The 25384-nt window shown below is 37.2% G+C and overlaps 1 protein-coding gene across 12 annotated transcripts in view; it reads right to left on the bottom strand.

Annotated features, from left to right (window-relative positions):
• The window catches only part of SOX6 (SRY-box transcription factor 6), a 369109-nt gene that overhangs the window by 248127 nt on the left and 95598 nt on the right, over window positions 1–25384 (bottom strand). For 3 of the 12 annotated variants that reach the window (XM_041415102.1, XM_041415111.1, XM_041415106.1), the window contains exon 1: window positions 14214–14723. The exons of 2 other annotated variants lie outside the window; for them this stretch is intronic. The gene's annotated coding sequence lies outside the window, so the exon portion shown is untranslated. Of the gene's footprint in view, window positions 1–14213; window positions 14725–25384 lie in introns of those variants that run through there. 7 more of the 12 variants (XM_041415107.1, XM_041415114.1, XM_041415113.1 and 4 more) reach the window with 4 other exon arrangements.

Here is a 25384-nt window from a genome sequence, read left to right as displayed (position 1 = left end):
AAATTTTGGGATATGACAATTGGTGGTTTACTCTTAGCTCACTTAAAACAAATGAGCATACAAATGAAAGACTAAGATAGTTTACACTCCCTGCCTTCAGCAATCTGAACAAAAGAAATGGAGTTTTACTGGTCCTCTGGACTTTGGCATCCAAGCATCTGGGGGATGCTGTAGAGGGAGACTGACAAGTCCTTCCTCAGCTGAAGAGAGCGTGGGGTGGGAGAGTGCTTGAGCAGCAGCAGGAGGATGCCCTGAGGAGCTCCCACCCTGGGGCCAGGATGCAGCACCTGACACAGGGCACAGGGGCACTGGCAGGGGCCCAGAAGGAAGGGATGGACACTGCAGGGCTGACAATCCTGCCATGTTTATGAGCTGTAAGCTCCAGGAAATGTTCCACATAGCCCTCATAGCTCTCTGCCTTCAGACTTCAAGCACACGCGCACACACTCACACCATCCCTTCTTAAATTTCCTTTGAGGTTTCCACGTACTGCTATTTTCCCTGCAGGAGCTGCTTCTCCCCACAGGCTCTGTTCTGCACCATGCTCTGCCCTGCCATCCATAGCGGCCAAGCTGCATGCACTGGGCACAATTTTGTCACTGCTTTGGGGAAACCGTAGAGTGAGATGTACAATATTGACCAAGTGGTCTCGCTGAAGTTATCGCTGATCTAAAAGATAAGATAAGGAGTTCATTACCTATTCCCTGCTCTAACAGAAAGCACCATTTCCAGGTCCACTGGGTCACTTATCGCCTCCTTTGAGGCCTATAGCTGTACTTGTAATAAGATTAACAAAAAGAGATCTCAGATAGTGCTGAATAAACAGTCAGCTTGGGTAAAAAATTAAAAAAAAAAAAAAATCCAGAATATAACTTCTTTTGACTCTGAAGAGACAGAAGATAGATCTGTGAACTGAGCCTAAGAACAAAATGAGGACAAGTCCCTTGTGAATCTAGATTTATACAGACATGAACATGTATGTGTAGATAGATAAATGTGTCTACATGTACATATCTTTCTTCATCCATACATTTAGTATATATTATATTCAATCCCTAACTGTGCAAAGAGAATGTGATCCATCCTTGAGCCTTTTTTTCCTTGTGCCCTGTTGTCCAGATGTAAGTTGTGAAACACATCCAAGTTCCTTAGAACGGGGAGTGTTGAGCCAGGCAGTTCAGGCTGAGCTGTTCCAGTTATCACTCCATTGAAAATGAACAACAAATTCAAATAACAGAGGCTGTGTTTTATTCTGGATCTTTCTGGGTTTTCTTTCTCTAGTTCCCACCCCGAGTCTCACCTCTCTCCTACCCTTCCCCACTTACCATAAAGTTATGATGCCCTTTGCTATAATAATGAATGGAATTCCCAGATTATTATTTTAGGGGCTTAACCGATTCTCAGTGGTTTTCATGTGTTTAGCACTTATACAAAGAGGCTTTTTCATATGTCTCTCACTAAATATACAAATAGGCTTGGAGTCAGTATTCATTGTAATAGTTTCACCAGATAGTCACATTTATTTTCAGAGATTTTTTTTTCCTCATTGCATTTTTGCATCACTATGCATGCAGCTATACTACGCATCCAACTACAAACCTGGACCTAGCATCAACAAGCAGAATATCTCCATCTTAAAGTAATGTTTTTTATACAAAGATTTATACCTGCACAATGCTCATTGCACAAAACTCTAAATGTATATCAGAGCAAGACTGTTGGAACCTCTCTTCCTCTTCTGTGTATTATTTATTTCCAAGTAATCTCAGCTGAGAGCTTTCTGATGCTGTCACGATGGCCAATTTTATATTGGACATTTTTCCCAATACAGATGTGCAGCTATTTGTCTTTTCTTTACCTCTCTGTAAATGCCACATGGACAGAAATCATTGAGTCACCAGATCATACATTTATTTTTCTGATATATTATGCTGTTTGATGTCATGTTGACATGTAATTGATGTTGGTTTTGCTTTTTTTTGGTCTTTGTTTTGTTTCTTGGTTTCAATAAAAAGAGAATTTAAAAAAGGCTGTAGAGTGATGACTTAAGGCACTGACAGACATGAACATAGTATGCATCTCTTTTATGATGTGCTGTTGAGTAAATGGGTTTATTTCTAGCTTTAGATAACATATAGGAGACCTCTGAATTTTTACTGTATAGTGAAGTATTTGTACAAGCCTAGCCTATAACCTCAAAAGAACTTCTTTTACTCACAAGAAGTACATACAGAACGTGTTTTCAATAAGGGCTTAACCCATGATTTAAGAGTCAATAAAGAAAGATTTTCCATAAAGAAATGGGAAAGCAACAATAGAAATAAAATACAACATACCAAAGATTAAATATGTTCCATCAGCACAACAGTTTCTTTGTACAGTAAAGAGCAGAAGGGGATGATTAATAGTAAAATGGTATATATGTCAAAAGAAAAATAAATGCAATTTAGACAAAGTACACACTTATTAACAGAGAACATCATTTACAGTTATTCAGATGAGAGGAAGGCAAGGATGAAACTAGCAGAGAATCTATTTCACAATGTGAAGTCACATTCATCTTGGTTCAGGCTTTCCCCCCCTCTACAGCTGCAAAATAAAAATACTGGTGAAATCCTTGCTGATATAAAATTAATGCCTAAGTACCCAGCAACTTCAGCAGAATCAGGATTTCACTCAAGATATTTTAAGGTGCAGCTTTACCAGGCAGAGCTCGTGGATCACCAGCAGGAATGGGTGCACACCTCCCCCTGGTTCCCACTGCAGTCACCACCAGCTCTAACAGCCTTGGCACCAGACCTTTCTGAAGGGGACCCGAGGCTGTGGAGTGCTTCCCTCTCATCCTCCTCCTGAATGGTTAATAACAGGGTCAAGAGATGCCTGGGGCTCTCCCAGATGCCTTTACCAGGCACTGGGTTTCGGGGCATGGGGAGGAAAGGAGGGATGGAGGCACTTTAAAACAAGCCCAGAGACCGGGTTAAGCTTAAACCAATGAAAGACAGATTAAGGTGCCTGATGGACCAAATGTCTGCCCAGCACCTACCAAAGTCATCACCTGAGACCAACTGAAAGGTTGAACAGGAATTATTCCAGCATGGCAATATACTATGAGAAGATTTTGGGAATGCCTCCTCTAGATTTACCAGAAACTTCATGAAAACAACCAGATGCAAATTTAGTATTTCAAACATTGCAAGTTTTGAGCTAGAAAGATAGAAGAAATATGCTATCAGCTCATAACACTCTCTGCAGAATCACAGGGCCCCCTGAAGGTGCCCCAGCAGTGTGCCAGTCCAGCCTGTTTGTGGAAAACACCTTCGACAAAGAAATGCATTTACAACTAACTATATAAAAAATGGGAAAGTAGAAAACAGAAAGAAAATTACCATTTCATTCTGCATGCAAGAAATACTCTATATGATACCTCCATAAACTCTACCCACTCCACCTCTAATATTTCCAAATAAACCAACACAAAATAAATATGTTTTTACAAGGCAGGAACGAAAGGTAAATTTTAAATGAAGAAGAAACTTTGGAGAAGTTGCAAATAAAAATACAACATAGTTAAAAATTAATTTTTGTTCCGTGTCAATTCTAGAAATTTCTACCGCTCCTATTTTGCATACATAGTTACAAACAAAATGGGAAAGAGAAACAGAAAGAAAAGGGTCAAAACTCCCCCAATAATTATCTGGAACAGAGCCTTACTATCCTGGTATATGGTCTCATTGGAAACCAGACATGGAATTAAAGTCTATATTTCTTAATATGCATGGATTTAGGGCATATGAGACAGAAACATGGTCAAAGTGGTAGATCTGAAATATATTTCTCAAAACACCCATTCTCAACTCATCCTTTCCAACTACCTCTCTCAAAATCGTAAGATGTCCCAAAAATACTTTGATTATGGTCTAATCTATTTATTCTGTGTGACCCTTGCAGAAATGATTCTTTGCAACTCTGGCAAGTTTCTTTCTCTACCGCTTTTGTGAAATGAATGAGTCCTTCGATTTGCAAGGAAGTTCTCAGGATCTCTGTATTATAGGACTATTATTATCAGAACTCATTGAGCTCTTGCTGTGTTCACAGATTTAAATCTGAAAGCCAGAAATTATAAACATATACCTCATTCAAGATAGAACACGCAAGCACACATTATACAAATTATTTCTGTAGTGTACATTATAGCTACAAAAAGAATGACATCAGAAAACTTTATTAGCATCAGACAAGAGCCTCAAATCCTAAATCAGTTCACACAATTTCTCTTTTTCTAAACTCCCTTTGATTTTTTTTGCCTATTAAAGCCAATTGATATACAAGTTGGTGCTTGATGCTCTTGAAGTCACACAGAAATTTACCCATCATATTATCCTGATGTAACATTCTGTATGGCAGTTCAATGGAACACCACAAACACCACCTATTCATTGCCCAAATTGCCTGCCATCCTACAATTTTAATCCCAGTCATCAATTGTCTTCAGGATTTTGTATTTTTTGAAAACAAGTATTTCTGCACCTTCTAACTAAACTTGAAGGCTGTCTGCACTGCAGGACATGAATGGAAACATTTAAACAGAAATGCTCCAATGTACTCCCAGCAAGAAAAAAAAAATCACCAGAAAGGTAATAGAGCTCAAAACTTATCTGAGCATTCCCACTTTCTAAGATTTTAGGTGTAAAACACCACTGTATCAACAAGGCCAAGAAATTCTCTCTATGAACGAAAGAATTAGAAGACATGAACAGGTCAATATATAAGAAATACATAAGAATGAAAGGTTTAAAAGGAGAGAGAATCCTTGTAATTACATCATGGACAAAGTCAATAAAGAACTCCCTATCCCCCCTTCGAAACCCCAGAGTAGTATATAAATTATTTGCAATATTATTATCACTTTAGCAACACCACAATACAAATTTTCTTACCAATCCATTCCCTGTAATTCTAAGAACTATGAAGTAAATTGTGATTCCCACATAAGTGTGCATCTAAATTACCCACAACAGTCTCAGTAAAGAGTATGCAGGCTTTTAGGAAAGTTCCAAGGAGGTGATCTGATTTCAATCCTGTCATATTTTTAAGCAAATGTAGATTGAGTTAAAAGTAAACATTTCAGGAGGGAGCTCATGCTCTAGGCTTCACCAAGCAATCAGCAAGGCATCTGACACGCTACAGAAAACCTGAAAAATCCAGCAAATAAATCTCATAACACCCATTCAGTATCCTACGAAGCACACAGTGGGGAGCTGACACATTATTAACTGACCGTAATTTTCACAAACTGTAACATACTAAGAGCTTTATGACATACATGTGGTGAAATATATTTTTATCTATTATAAATGCCCCTGTTTTCAAAAGACGTTAATCAAGATGCTTCAAATAAATCATTGGGTCATGTTTGTTTTTAAGTTAGTAGCATCAAAAATACTAAATATTACAGTAAGAAGGTATGGGAAATATCTCCATCTCATGACTTCACTCTAACAAAATCACAAGCCTTTGATGATGCAGTACTTATGTGTAAAATGACAAAGGGAGTGACTTGAGCAACAAAAAAGATAAACTTGGAACAGGCAATTGTCACAAAGTGGTGCTTCCCTTGAGTGTGAGGTTTTAAACTACACTATATTTGTATACAAACTTGCTTAAACTCTGCTCTTTCAATGAAAGTAAATCCACAAGGACAGTGCAGGTTCCAAGGAAGCTCTGATGCCATCCAGAGGGAAAGAACTGAAGATATGACACAGATATCAACTCTCAGCCAAAGCATCTTTCCTTTTACCTTGGTGAAGATTTATATAACTTTACAGAGACAAACCTCACCTGCCTCCCTCAGGAACAGCAGAAAGCACTCCTGCAAGTGACAGATCACTGGCTTTTGAAGCCTTACATTGTTCTGCCACACACAGGAATAACTTGAGGTCCCAAAGGTTCATAGAAGAAAATGGCACTTTGCCAACTCTCGTTACTGCCTGCCAACCTGTAGATAATCTTCTCGTACTGTACTTCATCTGATACTTTCACATTTACAACCCTTTACAATACTCAGCAGTTTCTATTTAAATAGAAGTAGACAAGATTAAAAAAAATAAACCTAAAGTAGAAAATATAGGCTAGATGTGAAAACTGAGAGCATTTTCCTCACTATTGTCCATTATTCTTTAATGTATCATTCTCTTTCTGCATGTAGGCCAAAAAAATAAATCCAGTGTAAACACAAAAGGCAAATACCTTTTGAAGGCCAAGCAAATATTTGAAAAACAAAAAAGAGATTCTGCTTTTATCTCCAGATCACCCTACAATTTAATGGTTAGTGGAGGGGGGGGGGGGGGCGGGGGGGGGGGTCTTTTCTCCTTTCTTTCTTGTTTTTCTTTTTCTCTTTAGTTCAGGGAATGCAGTATGGGCAGGTCCACACCTCATAGCTCACAGAATGGTAATCAACCTATAAACCAGAATAATAGGATAACAAAGGTTGAGTAACCATGCCATGTTTGCAATAGAGAGAAAAATTGGCACTATCCAAAGCCATAAGGCAAAAAAACAATATATTAAAAGTCTTGATCCAGTATTATTTCTAAATTATGAAAATTACATGCCTGACCTCGTAATCTGATGTCTAAGTTATAAGCAAAGTGCAGGTGCCTGTGTGAAGCTTAATGGTCTTTATGAGGTTTCATGAAATTAAATTAATACCACTCCATGGACTTGAGAGAGAGACTTGGGTCTTCAGCTATGACAATGGTATGAAATAGAACTGAACAGAAAAAAGGAAAGATTATCTGCAAACTAAAATAGTAAAGTCAGCAAGACATTACCAGTGAGTCCACAATCACCTGGCGGGACGAGTAAATGACTGACAGTTTTCAAGAAAGTTTTTAGGTGGTTATAAATCTGTTGAAACCAAAATGGAACAAAGCCCACTTTTTTTTGGCCCCTTGTTACTTATCTATGATTCTGAGGTCACCAGTGAACACAAATGTATAGTAGTTCAATATTGATACTCTCAGGCCAATAGCAAATCTCTACCAATCACACACAAATCCCAGCAATGCCACAAAATCTCTGTATCATATAACAAGAACCAGTGCTTTCATAAATTGTATGTAAAAAATCCCTAAATTATCTTATCATTAAAATAAAGCCATCAGTGGTAATGTTATTAAAAATATTGGTGCAAATTTTGGGGTTAATCACTTGTCCACTGACTTCAAGGATGAAAGAAAACATTTCACATGGGTTCAAGCAGTAAAGTACATGTACCTTATTATCTTTTATGGGACAGAAAAGTGATAAACACTTCTTATAACTAAAGAAGTCTGATCAGCAAAGCAGGATGAATATTAGAAAACAGAATTAATACTTGCGTAATCTTGTAAGAAATAAAGCTATTTAAAAAACCCTATTTTCTAGCAAACACAATCTAATTAAGCATCTGAAAGCTATTTTGATTAGGTTAATTTTCAGTTTTCACACTAGAAGATGATGGTATTCTACAGAAGACAGTAACAGAAACATTTTTTCTCTTGAAATCTTTCTTTAAAAAAAAAAAAAAAAAGATTTAAAAGAAATTTTTTCTAAATTGGCAAAAATTTTAATAGTATCTCTATAATCCCTAAAGACAACTTTAATAATAGCTTAGCTAATAATTAAACATGTACAATGTCCAATTCTCTGTTTGTTTAATAATAGAAATCCTGCAAGTGCAAGGCAGAACACAGGGATGGCCACAGGCCCATTGCCATGCTAAAACTGACCCGTGCATTACACGAATAAAACTGCTACCAATGGCCTGGAAGAATCATCAGCACTCTCATGTACTCCTGATATTATCAAGTAATTCTCAATCATTTTTGCTGATAGTGTATTAGTTCTCTAAATTATAGACTGTCATCTCTGAAAGCAGAATTATATGGAAGATCATATTTTTAAGGAAGTGTGAAGCTTTGTGCCAAATATCAGTATGAAAACCACATAGGGTGTTACAGTGCACATGTACATTCATGGTCATTAGATGCACATATATGTTCACCTATGTATTTACATATGTAGAATACATATAAATAATGGATGAAATGGACTTGTATCCATGTGTGTATGTATTTGTGTGCATGCTTATGTACACAGATATATAAATATGGAGGTAAAAGTTCTTTACCCTGCATATAATTATATGTTGTTTAGACTGACACACCTATACATAATATGGATGGAATTCACTATGCTAATTGTTAGTAGTGAGAACTACAGCAATTGATATAGTGCTTGCTTACAAATTTTCTAAAGCAGGGATCTCTTCCCACTCTGGTTCTAAAAACAGTATTACAGGTCCACAAAGCAATATATTTTTTAACAACAAATATTTTTTCTTTCAATTACCACTGTATGATTCAGTCTTTCTAGAGTTGGTTGGTATCAGTCAACCCATTTTTTGTAGTTCTAATAATTTTTGAAGAGGTATTTTATTATACTGGCACACTTTTTTGTACTAAAATGGTTGCTTCACTACTGGAGCTAAGGAAGTAAAATCAGAACATCACCCCTGACGAATTCAAATTTCTACAACTTATATGATAATCTGTGACCTAAGGCATGTTGATTATACTCTTAAAGGATAATGAATGGTATGATGGGGGGGAAAAAAATTATAAAAAGACTCAATAATTTATTTGCTGGCACTCAGCTTTCTTTCTAATTTATTCCCTGAAAACTTCAGTTTTAGGAAAATGGGAAAGTGACATTTTCCATACAATGCAGAAATTATTAGTGATACTAGTAGATGAAGTAGTCACTTTTATTCATTACTTTCTTTGAAAGAAAAGAAAACAAAAGAAAACAAAAGAGCTAAAAGCAGATAACAGGAGACAGAGGACCCAGTAACTCTGGATTCCATGTCACAGCTGTAGGGTGCAGAAGAGAATAACCCTAATGAAGTCCATATAATATCTTTAGAACTATATCAGCACAGCTCAAAGCAGACTCTGATCCTCCCTGAAACACAAAGCTGCTATTACTGATTATTGTTTTAGTTGACTTCGACATCGGTTCCAAAACTGAGCTCTTTCTTTGCAATAGGAAGTCCAGGCAAGCATGCACTGAATGCCTAGATCTGAACCCCGACAAGCCAGGGAGGCTTATTATTCTGCTGCTTATAACACAGCAGCTCCCTTCCTAATAGGCATTTAGAACAAAACAATGTTTCTCTCCTGCAGGGTTTTATTTGGCCTTTAGATTAAACAACGCTCTAGGTTAGTAATCAGGTTTACCAGACAGTTGTCACGGGGTCACCAGCAGCTACTCTGTTTTCCCTCAGCACTGTGCTCTCTAAGGTGGTGATAGTGTTAAACAGACTATAGCTGATGGGAAAAGTAAAAGGATGTACCAACAGCGTCCTAAAAAATTATTTTTTCAAAGGAAAAGCGGTCCATTGAAAAATCACAGGCAAGAAAGATTCAGTATAAACACTAGTAAACCATATATATTACCTCAATAAATGCTAAAAGCCTACCCTGGTAAAGCAAGAACAGGACATTTGATATTTAGCTCACATTTTTCATACAAAAAGTAGGGTGTATGCCTGTACGTGTGGCTTTTTAAAATCCAAGTTAATATGGAGGTAGAACAATTCTTTAAATTGAAACTAGACAAGCACAGTCCTGATGAAAAATTTGCTTTGGAAAAAAAAAAAAAAAAAAGAGCATAAACAATTAGGATCTGGCTACTGCAATGCTCCCTGAGGTTTACACACATGTAAAATGTCAGGAAACTTGCACATGAGCATAAACTATTAGACAGCAGAAAAACTGTTAGGTATTTTTTACTTTATCCATTCCTGTTCAGAGGCAGAAAGGCCAAAAGGATGTGCAGCTGAAGTGCCCAGCTTTGGCCTTCTCCCAGCACCACAGAGTTTGCTTGCTTGACCTACTGAAGCAGAAAGTGCCCTGAAAAATCTCCACTTTGTTCTGAACACCCCTATTTGCCTCCAACACTGAACACCTGCACATCACAACCTCATCAGAAAGGTCTGTAAAGAGACCCATTTGTGGGAAAACACTCAGTCTGCTGTCCTTTGGCTCTCACAAACTTGGGTGATTGCAGTTAAAGTAAATTTGCTGTGGGTTTTGTCTTGGTTGCTTGTTTTTGTGTGTTTTTTTACTACCACTAAAACATTTGGCCTAATGACCACAGAATAATTAATAACTACACCAACACTGATTTGGACTATCTTTGAAAGAAATGCCAGCAGATTTTCCTCTGGCATCTATAAAAATGCACCCAAAACCTGTGTAGTACAGACAGGCAGGGGATTACATCTTACAGTTCTATGGATGTTATGTGCTATCATCCACAACAGCCACAGAACTCTATTCAGAAGGTGAAAAATGACACATGTTGGATTGCTCCAGGATTTAGTAGCTGAAAATAATGTGTCTTTGAGAATACACTGCTTCATGAGTATGTCTTTTTAAAAAACTACTGAACTATGTTGGGTGTAATAAGGAACACATGTAACTCCTACTTCAGATGAGGAAAAAAAAGGAAAGAAAATGTTTTCCTTTAGCAACATGTGATTCAATTAACTCTTTAAGCTCTTCTCTCTTTTTGCAGCTGTTTAAAATATAATTATTTTCCAAAAGACAGCAAAAATGATAGCCCCAAAGGCAAAATGAAGTCTTATATTATTTTCCTCTGTTATCAGACATGGATCAAGTGCTAATAAACACCTATATATCTAAACAGCTTTTTTGAAACACATGGAACATTACAGAGTTGGCAGAAAGTAAAACCGACAAGACACTAGGGCTGTTTTATTCTGATATTTAGGTTAGGTAAGTTCAAAATTTTTTTTCAGCCTTAGCATTTTACAATTTATTTTCTTCTAGAAAGAGAGTTCTGTGATTCTGCATTTTCTCTTTATTATCTTGTAGAGATAGACACCTGTATGCAAAGCCATGAAAATGCCTTGAATTTGTCCTTTTTCCATGACACAACCTTGTAATTTTATATCTGACTACTTTATGCTGCTGGTGCTCCATAAGGACTCTGTAAAAGCTGGAGTTGTTCTTGAGCACTTTTGGTGACATTACAGCCTGAAGCAAGGCTAAGCACCACCTGCACCATATTTATCTGCTTGTTTATGAAAGACTTTCCCCCTCATTGTGTGGATAACTGACCTTAGCCATAGCTAATAAGACATGAGCTTCCTTGAACTATGCAGCTTTACACTGAATCTTATAAAACACCTCAGTGTTATCCATGGAGCTTCACCGAGCCCCTAACGACCTGAAACACATTCTCTCTCCAGTACTGTCACCACAGACAAGGTGTGGTCCAAGAAACAAAAATAACCTGGCCCAAACTTTGTTTTGGCCATCTGTTTGTGTAGACAAGCGTCTTCCTGGCTACTAGCAGGTTTTTATAAAGTAGAGAATCAGGCAACATATAGATATTTATGCTCCACCCTCCACACCATCTCATCTTACTGCACCAACCATGTAGCAACAAGAATGGCTTGCTTGCTGCAGGCTGACTGCTTCTGCAGCCTTCCCTGAGTGCAGTTGTGTTTCCAGATGTGTGTCTAGTTAGTCAGAGACCTCTGGAGCTTCATCTCTCCTCGACATTAAGCCTTTAAACAGGTTGGGATCTACACAGTCTGCGTTGAAGAAAATACAATTTTGCTTAACATGAACACCCTGTTCAGTCAAACTAGTTCCAGTAAATCAGATGATGTTCTTATCAACCTATTCCAGACACGTCTAACTTTTTTTGTTGTTTTCTTTTTCTGCCTTTTTTTTTCCTGTAATACACAACTGAGAACAGGAACTGGCACAAAAGCAGTGGTTCCAGCTAAACTGCCTTGTAGGGGGACATTTTTCCCAGGTTACACTATTGTGTTGTTGAAACAAGTCACTGGAATGGACACAAAACCCCAAAGTTTCTGTTTGATATCTTTTGTTTCTATCTTTTGCTTAAGAACATTACTTTTATCCCAGTTGATATACATAATAATAATTAAATAACAGCTCATTTATATTGTTTTATATCTGAGGGGAATTAAGACTGTTTCTGTTCATTTGCAGATAGTGTTTGATCATTTAGAATTCTGTCAATAAGCTAATGTTTACTATTAATTTAAAATGAACCAGTTGAACCAGTAGAGTGCTAGAGCTCAAGTGTCAACTACATATATAGATGAAATACAATAAATCCTGAAGTACTACTAAAATGCAACCAATTTGTCAGTTAGTACACACATAAGTAATATAATCATTCCAAAAAAGCATACAGAGAGTTTCATTTTGTGTTCTACTTTTTCCCCAACAGCTCTATACTAGTTGTTCCTGATGATGTTCCAAGCAGAGCATTCCTAAGAGTCACTCGTGCAGGAAAACAGTTGAGCTAAACTCAAGTTGCCAGCTCTTTTCTAATTTTAAGTTTAGTTCTCCCATTCTGAAGGAAGCATTCCTCTCCAATACTAGTTAAAAGAGCTTATCTAATTTAACTTTCATTTTTTCCTTAAACATCTGGGAAATTTCATTTCTCTAATCAGTTTCTTACTTTCCTCCACTAATTACAATCTTGTTTTTTCTACGTATATCATTTCCTGTGTGATAATTTTTTCATCATTGGGTTTCTTGCTCTTTATATATTTCCTAGATGCCGGTGATCAAACTCAGAAAATGCAGCTTATTTACATTGTCCCCGTTCTTCCTTAAAATACTGAGCTAAAACGTGCCTCCAGAAATTATTTGCCTCTATGTATAACCAAATATTTAGCATGGCTCCCAAAATGCCACCATTTGCTGCCCTGACAGCTCCATCATCAGCAAATTCTAGGACTTTAGTTTACTACAACGTGGTGAGACGCCCTTCAGAGAGCTTGTTCACCAGCTGTCCCTGTGCTCGAGGAGGCCAAAGTCACACGCGATACAGTGACGCTGTCAGACAGACGCCACTTCTCCCTTTCACTTTCCCCACTGCCTCTTCTTCCTTTCTCTTTCTCCTTTGCCCGAGGCCACGTCTTATTCCCACTCCCAAAATTAAAAGGTTTCTTCTTCCTTTCTCTACGGCTCATGAAAAGTTACCCCGTAGAACTACATGGCTACGGGGGCTCAGCCTTTAAATTCGGAATACTTTCAGGTTTTATCCGTGTTTTCCTTCTTGTATCACCACAATCCCTCTCAGACAGCTTTCAGGCTACTTCATACATAACAGGCTAAAATCTGGACTCTCACCAAGACAGATACTGTAGTCACATCATGTACATACTGAATTTCATTCTGCAAGCAAGTCAGGAATTTTTTAAGTTCCATTAATTGAAGTAACAGCACACAGCTAGGAAAAGTTATGAAATGCTGAACACGGACTTTCTAGTTTGCACAGTACTAGACTATCATCTAAACACTTTTACACAACTCCTATAATAAGCTAAATAGTGAAGACTACATTGAAAAACATAAATGTTTATCATACCTATTTATTACTATCAGGGGCACAAATTTGAAAGTTTTCCCAAGATAGGGCTTTGAGCTCTTAAAAAAATTACCAAAATTATAAGATTGTATTCAACTAACCTAATGGTTTCATTTGCATTTCTCTGTATAAACACAGTGGTATGTTTACCAAACATCCATTTTCTTCTAATCCCAGATCATAGATTTTTGAAACCCCACCAAAATAAAAAAAAAATGAAAACAAAAACTTTTAACAAACAGAAATGTGATCACAACACAATATCAAAACAAACTTAAATAAATAATTCCTACACTGTGAAAACTGAAATCTAATAACTCTGAATGAAAGAGCTTTGCAACATAAAACTTCCTGTAAACCACTACAATATGTCCAAGCACGACTAAAGACAGACTTACATAATATATTAGCTTGCAATTACAAAGAACTCCTCAGGTTTTGTAATCAGTTCTCACCCTTAACCGCAAACCAGGAAAGAATTGTGATGATATTTCACAGCTACATACACTGCGTAGCTCAAAAATAAAGCTTAGAAATGTATCTTCTTACCAAAGTTAAACACAAGTTTAATTTCTTTCATTCATTTGAGGAAACTGAGGATCAACATATGCTGTTTCACAGGCTGATACTTTAAGTAAAATAACAAAGATTATTTTAAAAACTAAACTCTCTTATAATGAAAAGCAGAAAGAAAAGATTTTGTTCCTTTGAGAAGATGATTAGCTTACCTGGTTTTGCCATTCCACACCGACAGCCCGAACAATATTATCAGCTCTTCAGGTACTAATTCTTGCTAACTGGAAGGATATTTTCTCTCTTGCTGGATTAATAATCAACTTTCCTGATAGTTCATTTGTAATTCTCTGCTGGTTAACTCTTTGCAGGGCTGCCATTCTGAATGAAGCAGCCTACACTCCTCGGCTCATTGTAATACAAAAATAGCAAAACATAGGCCAGCAAATAAATGAGAACTAAATAGCAAGCTAAAGAGAAAAACTAAGAATAGATTATCTTAAAAAACTAAAAGTTTACAAACACTTCAACCAAGACTTCCTTTCTCTGAAAGACTCTAATTACTTAACCTAGTTGCTGGTGAAACAATGCATCAACAACCTGGGAGCTGTAAAGTCCAATGGCTCATATGACTGCAGGCTCCCAGGAAGCCACAGCTCGACCTCTCATCTTCAGCCAGCCAGCAAGTATGACACATGCCTGCCTAATTCTGGAAATAACATCTTTTATTAGTGAATAGTGTGCTGAGAAATTGCCACAGTTATCAGTTTGTGCAAGGCCACCCATCTGTGTTGTCAGAAAGCAAGAGCAAGAGTGGCCAGGAGTAAAAATGAGATAAGAGAGGCCCAGAATAGCTAAAAAGGGGAGTTCAAATGAGGTCAGAACAGTTTAAGATGGGATACCTAAAAAGTATATATATATTTTTTATTTTCAAGTATAATAGTAGTAAATTACATATATGTTATCTGCTGCATAAAAATTCAATCAGCTCTGGCAGCTCTGTTGTGAAAAATATTATAAAACAAACCTGGTAAAACGGTTCAGAGATCTCATATAAGAATGTGGAACATTCTGGAAACGCTCATCTAAAGAAATTAGTCTTTAGGAGGTATGTGATGGAGCTTGGGATGTACTTTAATTGTGGACAGAGGTAGGAGGAAAAGAAAAATAAACTTGTTGCATGGATGACTAAGGCATAATGCTACAAAAATAGGGAAATAATAAGAAAGGGGGAAAATATCTTTCTGAAAAACAGTAAATTGGAGGTTTGGATGCTCTTGGAAAAATATGAGGTGACAGCTCTATTCACTAACAGAAATCCGTTCCTCATGAACTCTGCTATAGCTGTTTTATTGAATAATATGGCAGTAGTTATGTTTTTCCCTTAAAACAAAGGCACAGAGTCTCCTAGAGCTTCTGCATAGAGACTTTAAAGATGAGACTTTATCTATTTCCTTTTGCATAAGAGTAGTCCTATAGCTAATCTATTTTTACACAACTATAAGTTTCTGCTCTCTGTTCAGCAGTGCCTAATACAGTTTGCTGTAAACTTTCAGCAATATGTGCTGTAGAATTTATGATAAAATGCTATAAAGTTTTGAAGCAAATTTATTTCACATTTATAGCTAATTTTATTCTGTGTTTGAAGGAAAACCTTTTAGGAACGCCAATAATGTGAGAAAGCTACAACTAAATTTATTGTTAAGTATCACATCAGTGGTACTCCTGGGGACTCCTCTTCATGGGAAGAAAGCTTAAACAACAATTTCTAACACATTGGATTGCTTCCCAGAGATGTGATGGCCTACAGAGGCACTGCTGAACAAAGCAGGCTGGAATGGTAAGTCAGTAAACAACCCACTTCAGAGGATGGCCACAAATAAGTGCAACTTTGTTTAATAAGGGCAAATTATAGTTATCTTTTGTTCTGTAGTAGGTGCATTATCTTTCTCTCCTGTTCCACCTGACTAAACTGGTAGTATCTTTTCTATCACCTGACTGAGTAGTTGGCTGGAAATAATGGGACCAAACAATCCGCTATTGTTACAAGAGACAATGACCTTTCATGTCCTTGGAGCTCGCCATGACCTTTCATCTTTCCTATCCTCCAATGGTCTCCTCTAACAACTAAAACTGCACCCTGTTAGGCTGAATTCCAGATTGTCATAAAAAGCCCCTTCCTTTCGAAACAAAACCAATTTTTACACCAAGGTGGTGGAGAAACACAGGTCCATTGTTCCCGCACAGATGGAAGTTAGAGTTACTAAGGCAACAGCTCTAATCCCTCTTTTTACCACCTTTTTCACATCATTGGCCTATCAAGTGTGCTACCTTTTAACTCATAAGCTCAAAAGCTGGTAGTCTAACTGACTGCCCTAATTAGCTACGATTTTCACAGTACAGACAACATGATGAGCTAATCGAAATTTGCAAAATAATGACGTACCTCCAGCAAATATTCCTCCTCCTGAGGCCCAGTCTTAGAATAACAATAATGAGACCATTATTAGAGGAGGGCATTAAAATGCTGCACTGCTGCTAAACAGAGAACTTAATTGTTCTGGTCTTGTCCATTGAATCAACAACCTATTGTTGTGGACTTGAAAAATAAAGGACTGGAGAATGGGTGCCATAATGATTGGTCTGTGCTGCCATACCAGCACTCTGTAGAATTGTTTTCCTTTTGAAACTCTTGATGGACTAGTAGTTTTGTTTAAAAGTAATATAAAAGCCAATTGTCTGGATAAAAAGTCCTATTTATTGAAATCTTTAGAAGCAGTTGCATGGATTTGTTCATGACCCCCAAGATAAAAACATAGGGCCCATAATAATGCTATTTGTGGCGACCACTGCTTGTGGTGACGCTGCTTGTAGATAACGCTGTCCTGTCTGGCTACTGCAAAAGGAAGGAAGGCATTTCCTTTGCAGACAGAAATCATGGCAGAAGGTCAAATAGTGGACAGAACCAATTCGTCTGTAAAAATGAGGATGTTGTATTCAAAAAAAAAAAAAAGCCTAATAAGTTTGGTCATTTACAATTCAGGGTTTAGGACAAACGCATAAAGGTATCTCTCATCAGTCACAACACAGGACTTTTTTTTGTTAATTAGTTTTTAGATATTAAAAATGACAGACCTTATTTTTTTTCTTCACCTCTGTAGAATTACACCCTAAATTTTGTCCATGGGAAACTGAATAATATACACCTTGAGATGCAGTGACTCAACTGATGCAAATTGTAGCTTACTGTTAGCTTTAGATAGTCTTCATTTAAATTTGGGACTGGGAAAAAGAGACATCTAAAATCTCTGACACGCCTTTTAATCTTGGGGGATTTTTAATTTTTTAGAAATTAGAAACTACAGCTTTTCACAAACGTTTAAAACAAACATGGTCTTGAGAAAAAATACTCTCCCAAATCCAAAATCATATGTCATTTTATGACATAAAATCATTGTTAATTAACACTATCCTGGATTCCTCTCTTAGCTTTCACTGCAATAGGACAGTTGAAAACATAAGCAACAATAGATTTACACTTTGGAATGCAAACTAAAATCACATCTTATTGCATTTTTATAGTTACGCCTCTTAATGCAACTTTCTACACAAAATTTCTGCACAGAAATTGCTCAGAATTTCTACACAGAAATTGCTCAAAAATAAGCTATGACTCTAGATTAACATAAACAATGAAAAACTGTAACATTTGGGATTGCAATAATTTCCATTGGTAATTTGCTATTGATTTCAATGGGAAAAAGTTTAGGGTTTAATTTTTCTCATTCCTATCAGAATATTTTAAAATCAAATTGAAGTAAATTATTGTGAAAATGAAAAAAAAAAAAAAAAAATAGGAGAGGAAAACTTAAAGGCTAACCCAAAAGGTATTTTCAGCAGTTCTAGGAACAGTTCATAAAATAAATTTTAAAAAATCTTACATGCATTTGCAGAATACTTTTTCTTTAAACTCCTTTCTTTTGTAAATTGAAAAATGCCTAATATAAAGTAGTATTAAATTGTAAATAAGACCTCTTGCTTCATTCAATCCATGCTTTGCTTCATTTATCTTCATCTTGTTAGGCTAAATTAATTAACAATCTCTGTGTTGCACACTTTCTCTTTTCATTACATCAAATAATGGCCTGGATATGGGAGAAAACCCTCACCACAGGGATCTTGAAACACTACCTTGAGGAAGAGTCTCTTACACATGCATTGCTTTAGCAATATTAACTAGTTGGATGTTATGACATTTATTAAATAGATCCTTCAATCCTTCACTGCTGTAAAATAATTGTTCTGATTTTGTGAGAAACAAAAATGTTTTTTTTAAAAATCAGGGGCTTACAGTAGATCATGTTTACCATTTGTGAGCCACAAGTACTAAAAAGAAAGCAAATACCTAAATAGCTTTAATCAATGTTTTATTTTATATAAAACCCTGCAACCTGAATACAATTTCTGGCCAACCATGTGTACAGTCCCAAACATATGAATGTGTCAAATTACTCAAACCAAGTTGCCCTATCATCTCTGTTTGTGAATGTTCTGTATATAATTAATTGAGCGTCTGAGACAGTTTTGTGGGTAAATCTGGTTATTTAGATATTGCAATGGGGCACAATGTGCTAAACTATTAGGCAAGTTTTCTTCCTTTAACCTACATTATGGCATCTAGAGCAAAAGGACAAAACAGTAAAGCCTCTTTTAATCTCACCCTGATCAAACAACCCTCTTTCTCCAATCACAGCTTTGTGCGTGATATCTTTCTGCTAGTGTTTCTTATTTAATTAAAACAGACACTGACAGAAGGACATGGATTAGGACTGTAATGATGCATTTACTTAGATTAATCGGAGGCTCCTTTTGGAGTAATGGCTTAAACAAAGAACAAAAGGAAATTGTTATGAAACAGCCTTTTATCCCAGGCAAAGGTCAAATTATGAGGTTTTTAATTTTGTCAGCCTCTGTTATATTAGACCTTTCTACTGGAACATGAGAAGTGCTTCTCTCCCCTTCGCCCCCGAGCCAAGCCAGTTATTATAATATAGCCATTAAAGCTGCAAATTAAAATGTCTGATTTTAAACCAGGTTGCTTAGCTTTCAAAACCCTCTAATTAGCATGTTGTGCATTGTTGTGAGGGAAAGAAACCTAAAATGCTAATGACCTGCTGCCAGGTGACCACGCTGCTGTGCAAAATAATACAGGCTCATTCAAGTAGTAGTAATACCAATAACACCCAGCTCTTATGAATTACCCAGCTCCAGGTCTGCTCTGCACCACACGTGCTTAAAGAAACAAGAGTGCATCCAGCCAAAGATCAGAGTTCAGCAGCCAGCACAAGGGATTGTTGTATGTTAACTGGGAAGAAGTCTGTGCCCATTCAGACACTGCAAGGCAGGAGAAAAACATTTGAAATCGTCATGGGCGAGGTCATAGCTGGGCCGGGCACAGAGAAAAGCACAGAATGGAATATTCTTCCCCTTTCAAGCAGAAGCTGCAGATACACTTCTGTATACCTCAAAGCAGACAGCCCCAACTTGCTGTGATAAATTCTGCTTTTGTTCACAAAAGGGCAGCAATGCATGAAAACACACCAAATACAGGTATATTTTTGCCCTTTCCCAGTTTACCACTCATTATAACAAGTCCATTGAACACACAAAATTAGGTTAGATGATGATATTTTCTTAAAATATGCTACAGAAGAAATTCTGGAAATGTGTCTTCAAAGAATCAATCCAAATAGAAAACATTTCCTTAAACTTCATGGTACTTGAGGCTCTAGGTTTTTGAATATTGGATTTTTAGCAAACTTAATTCACACAAAATTCCAAAAGAAAAGAACCCCCACATTCCAGTGACAAAACCAAGCTTTAAGTAACTTCCTGTTTTCTAAACTGCAGCAATATTCATTAGTCTTCTGTGCCACCAAAACTGTACACAGACCCAATCCTCCTGCTGCCATGCAGTCCACATCTCTGGCAAGCCGAAATGTCACCCAGCACCCAGAGGAACACAACCTGACACCAACAAAGAAGCAAAGCTTCGCCTCCAGTGGCGAAGCTGGGTCCAAACAGCAGCAGCAGAGGCAGCTGCTCAGCACCACAAATAATACCATCCTGAATAGGCCAGAATCATTAGCAGTCAAGATTAACCCCACTTGACCTGCTTTTTGCCAACAGTTGAGGGAAAACTACTTTCTCTGTAACTTGACATCTTCGCCACAGAGATCGCAGCCCAAGCCCTTCCAGGCATACCAGCACAGCGTTGACAGCGTTCCTCAGGGGTCACACTAGTAGGAAGTTGGATAAGATGTTGAACAGCTATGCTGGCCTTGATGTCTGCTCATTCCCAGAAATCTCCTGCCTTTCTCAAGTGATCCCTAATTGACTATTAAGGGACAAAATTGATCATGAAGCGTCTTTTCAGTAATTTTTAATCCTTTGTTACATTATATTTTACTTACGAGTTTATCAGCCTGGAGGGAAGTTACTGTGTGAATTTAAATCCCAGTTTCTCCAAAACTGCTACTCAACGAAAAACACAATCCAATTCCTCTCCAGATAAATTACCAGGTGACCAGGTTAAGCAAACTAAACCATATCCTTGGTCCTTTATGTATTATCTTCTCAAACCCACGTGTCAACACACTGTATTGCTTGTCTTCTTTTTACACAGATTCTGCCACATTTTTGCCACTATACTCCCGTACCTTGTTGTCCCAGTCTTGAAAAAAAAAAAAAACAACTTGCCTTGGAAAATATTAACATGATTACATGAAAGTCGCTTACATGGCCTACATAAAAAAGGAAACTACACTTATTTGCAAAGATAGAAAATCCAATTTGCTTAACACTCAAATACATGAGCTGCTTAAAAAGTGGCAAACAAAATGTTAATAAAATTATCTACATAGCTACATTCAATTTTGTTAGAAATAGTCTGAACTCCACAGTAGTCTTCTACAACTTTGAGATATCACTGTCATCAGCCAGTACTACCATTTATTTATTTGTTTAAACTTCTGTTCAGCCAAGATAATCACATCTTAAGATACATGAACCTGTTTTCACAGACACATGTATCATCCACTAGTGTTCTTTGGCTGGCTCTTAGCTGTAATTTTTTCCTGAATAAAACCACCTCTGTGAGACAGAAAACACTCTGCTAAGTTTATTTATAAAGAAAAAAAAAAGAGCTAACATGTAATGAAAAACAGACTTTGTGCATAGTGATAGGTGGCTCTCTCCTTTATGACTCACAGTCAGGAAATTCTCATTATTTTCCTTTGTAGAACTCAACCTAACACTGTGTTTTAGAGGCATCTTGGTATGGCTACTGCACTGATATGCACAATGCAAATACACTGTTTCCCAAAAGTTCCATTTGTTCCTTAAAATATATTAAGTATGCCAACACTCTTTTAGTGAGTAAGTAATAAAATCTGCATTAGTATCCTACACAGAATATGAATTCATGCTTTAAGATCAGAGCTGCTTAGATAGCAAATTATCTGCATCATTTCCCATTTAGCAGCTAGAGAGCTGTCCAGGTACAGTCTGTGCCTCCATGAATATGTGCTTCATGTCCTGTGTTTTTTGCTGAATATCCATGTGTTATGTAGAAAAACATGTAAAAGAACAGCAGTAATCTAAGAATCCAGTGCAGGAGCCTGACAAGATTCAGGTTGTCACAGCAGCAGCTAGAGGCATAGCACAATAGAAATGATGCCTCAGGTTTTAGCTTTTATATTTTTCAGATTCTGTGCTGCTTTAGTGTAGTACTTCTGATCTTCATGTTAAGGGATGGTGAACTCTCTTCACAGAGTAGGTAGAAAAAACAACTCCTTCTCTAGCTGGAGACCAAGGACAAATTATCCAAATTTCAAGCCCAAGAGCACAAACAATGTGGACTGAAGAGAGAAAAACAAGAAGGATGGGACTTCATGGGCTAAAGCTACAGTTGGACAATTAACTTCAATATGCAAATGGACCAGAACTTGTAACAGTGTGAGACCCTGTGATCAGTCATCCATTTTGTGACCATTTTGGGTCCATCTTGGTGTAGCCCGGGCTGGGCTCTTGTGCTGCCCAAGGTGCATCCACTGAGGCCTTCTAATAAATCCCTACTTTATTCTTTAACTCAGTCTAGCCTCTGTTCTAGGTCAGCCTTCACAAGGCATCAGATACACTAGTAAAGCAGTCAAATACTACTCAGTCCTGCTGCTTTGGTGCAGAACAAGGCACTGATTAGCCTTGGACACATCACAAGTTCAACTGGGTCCATTAAACTGTACCTCTGAGTAACTATAATGCTGTGCCACATTGACCCTGGGAACTCTGGTGGCCAACACACTGAACAAAGACAATCTGCTTCCTCACTTTTCCAGCTTCACTTTCATACAACTGAGAAAAAGTCGTAATATGCTCTGCACTGATGGACAGCAGAAAAAAATGTACCTCCAGGAAAAAAACATCATCAAGTAATTGACTTTTCGTGCATAATATGGAAGGAGATTTGACCCAAAAAGAGGAAGAAAAAGAAAGTGAGTTCCTGCTATGTTTTTTTTTAATCAAGTAGACCCCTAGATTATTGTGTGCTACATATATGTATGTGTATCTTTAGAATTTAACCTGTTCATTCTACAGAATTTAAGCATATATATCATGGAACCTATATGACAGTCATACAATGGAACCAAATTCTCTTGTCCAAATTAATAGCTTGCACAGAACAGCAATTTTCTCTATCTTCACGTACCACAAAGAAAGAATGGCTCTTATCTCTGAGCACCAGCAGCTGCTCTCTGGGTTTGCCCCATGATGCACAACCTCTCTCAGGTTTTTCCATGTGTCCTTCTCTACAGGTTCCCTGCATCCAGGTCTGCCTGGTCAGTCCTTACTGGCATCACTGTATGCACAGCTTTTTGTGTCTGGCAGCTGAGAGAAAGCAGAACTGTCCGCTCCTTGGTTTTCCAAAACACTGCTCCTGGGCCATACAAACCAGCTCTCTTTCAGCCCTAACTACAGGACCAAGCAACTTAGATATCTGAATTCAAGTCAGATTGCCATATTCATCACTAGAAATTCTCTTTACTATTTAACTCTTTTGCTGTCCTAGATATCACACCTCACTCCAGAACTCCATTCCCTTCTGAGTTGAGATACGATGCACAAAACAGTGCTCAAATCCTTTACAAATTTCTTCTTTGGTTTTGGTACCCTATGAATTGGATTTTTTACCATGAATTACCATTGAACTTCTAACTAAAGGTGTTAAACACTGTTCACAATTGGAGCCTTCCTATTTTTATATCAGCTAAATTTTAAGTCCTGAGGATAAACTAGGTAAATTATGGAAGAAAAAAAAAAAATCACACAACCAATATCGTCATTCTGATTTTTTCCAAAAAATTATAAGGCTATTATATTCCATACTGTTTCTGCAAAAGAAGACTGATCTATGCGATTCATCAGTGATTTTATAATTAGTGTCAGAAATTAATTTGATAAACTAGTTCATATTATATGTGTGTGTGTGTGTATATATATATATATATATATAAAAGAATCTGTTAAAGGATTTCATTTTGCTGTTGAAGACAGCTCAGTTGAGAGGCTGACACCACCACACACACACAATTACAGTGTCGGACTTACACCCACAAGATAACCATGTGGTGAACTTCCATATCTCCTCATAAAATGATTCACTAGGCAACTTTTAGCATTTGGCCTACAATTTTCCCACTAGTCAAATTATCCCAGTCAGTATTGTCTAGTGAAGGAAGCACACAAAAGTGCAAGGCCTAGTTTTGATTCAGCATCTGGCCTGCTATGTCTTTGTGCCTGGGTTTATCTTGGTGTAAAACAGGCAAAACAACATTTTTATAAATCACCCTTCTCTACTGCTTTGAGATCTCCTGCAAAAAATGAGGAATGAAAGAATCTGAACCTCTAAGCAATATGAAACAAGGATCACTTCAAAATGAAACCAAACAAATTAACATAAAATTTTGGGGGTTTGCTTGTCTATAATTGCATGGGTTGGACTCTGTGATCTTAAAGGTCTCTTCCAACCTAGTGATTCTGTGTGTAATTTTCTTTCTCTAATGTTGGAGCTCTCAATACCTAATCAGCCAGTCATACCTCTACATTGTTTTATTACAAAGTGAATCAGAACAGACAAATTAATCAAGCCAGGACAGAGAGTGCACTATGTTTACATGATATATCCTGTCCATATCTGTTTTAGGTTCAGACTGAAATCCTGCTCCAGCTGCATCAGCTTGCAGGCTGATAAATCTTTCTGAAGCTGTGCCACACAGCGTTTCAGGCCTGGAAGGTGCTGTAAACAGGCACTTTCACTACACTTCTCAAAGCCTCAAATATCAAAGTTTCACACATGAAACACCCCTCAAAAGTATACCTGTCACAGTTTAACGATATGCACCATGCAGTCTTTGACCATTCTTTTTTCTGCCCATATAATTATCAGTGGTTTAAATCTTTCCTTTTTAAAGAGTGGAAATTAAAATATAACCTCTCTATATAAAGAGAATACTGTAAACCACAGCACAGAGACTCATTTATAGCTCACTGTCAAAGAGCCTGGGGTAATACATTTTGAAAAAGTGTCCGTTTTGGTATATCTAAATCTTTACAAAATGTCTATTGCAAGGCAGCTGGAAACTATCATACTCATGGAAACTAAAGCAGCTCAGTAAGCAAAGTGATGCAAATAAGTAAAACCACCTACATTTTCTAATTACTGTAATCAATTTCACATTCCACCAAGCTAACTTAACACATCTATAAAAGTTTTGCTGGTAACCACAGAGAATGAACTGGACAACTACCTAGTTTCTTCCACATTTGTGAAAAATATGATTATCCCAAATAGGTTCTGAAATGATTATCCCAAATGGGTTTCTATAATTATATATATATTTTTATATAAATATACATATAGACATAGATATATGCACACCAATGCATGTGTGAGCATACATATATATGCAGGTATATATACCCACAGGTATAGTTACATTTAAGCAAAATCATTAGATTGTGTTTTCAGCCTGTTTTTTCAAAGCTCACCACTTAGAGCAGATGGAATACAAAGGCATTTCTCTGCTCTGCTACCTAAAAGAGGACCACAAGGTGCAAAACAGAGCAAGGGCTGCATGTCAACAGCCTCAGGGAACAGATGCCTCAGCAGAGGAGGGAGCAGAAATAAGGAGAGGAGATTGAGAATGGCAACAGCTTGGGTGAGCCCAGGAACTCCCTACAAAACTGCAGGAACTTCTGCCTAGCATCTGTATTTGATGGGAAATATTGGCAAGCAGTTCCTTCCAACAGACTTCTTCAGATTAGAAAA

Source organism: Onychostruthus taczanowskii, unplaced genomic scaffold, assembly GCF_017590055.1.
Source record: "Onychostruthus taczanowskii isolate IOZ18803 unplaced genomic scaffold, ASM1759005v1 scaffold49, whole genome shotgun sequence".
NCBI lineage: Eukaryota > Metazoa > Chordata > Aves > Passeriformes > Passeridae > Onychostruthus > Onychostruthus taczanowskii.
This window is presented reverse-complemented; position numbering and strand designations above follow the sequence as displayed.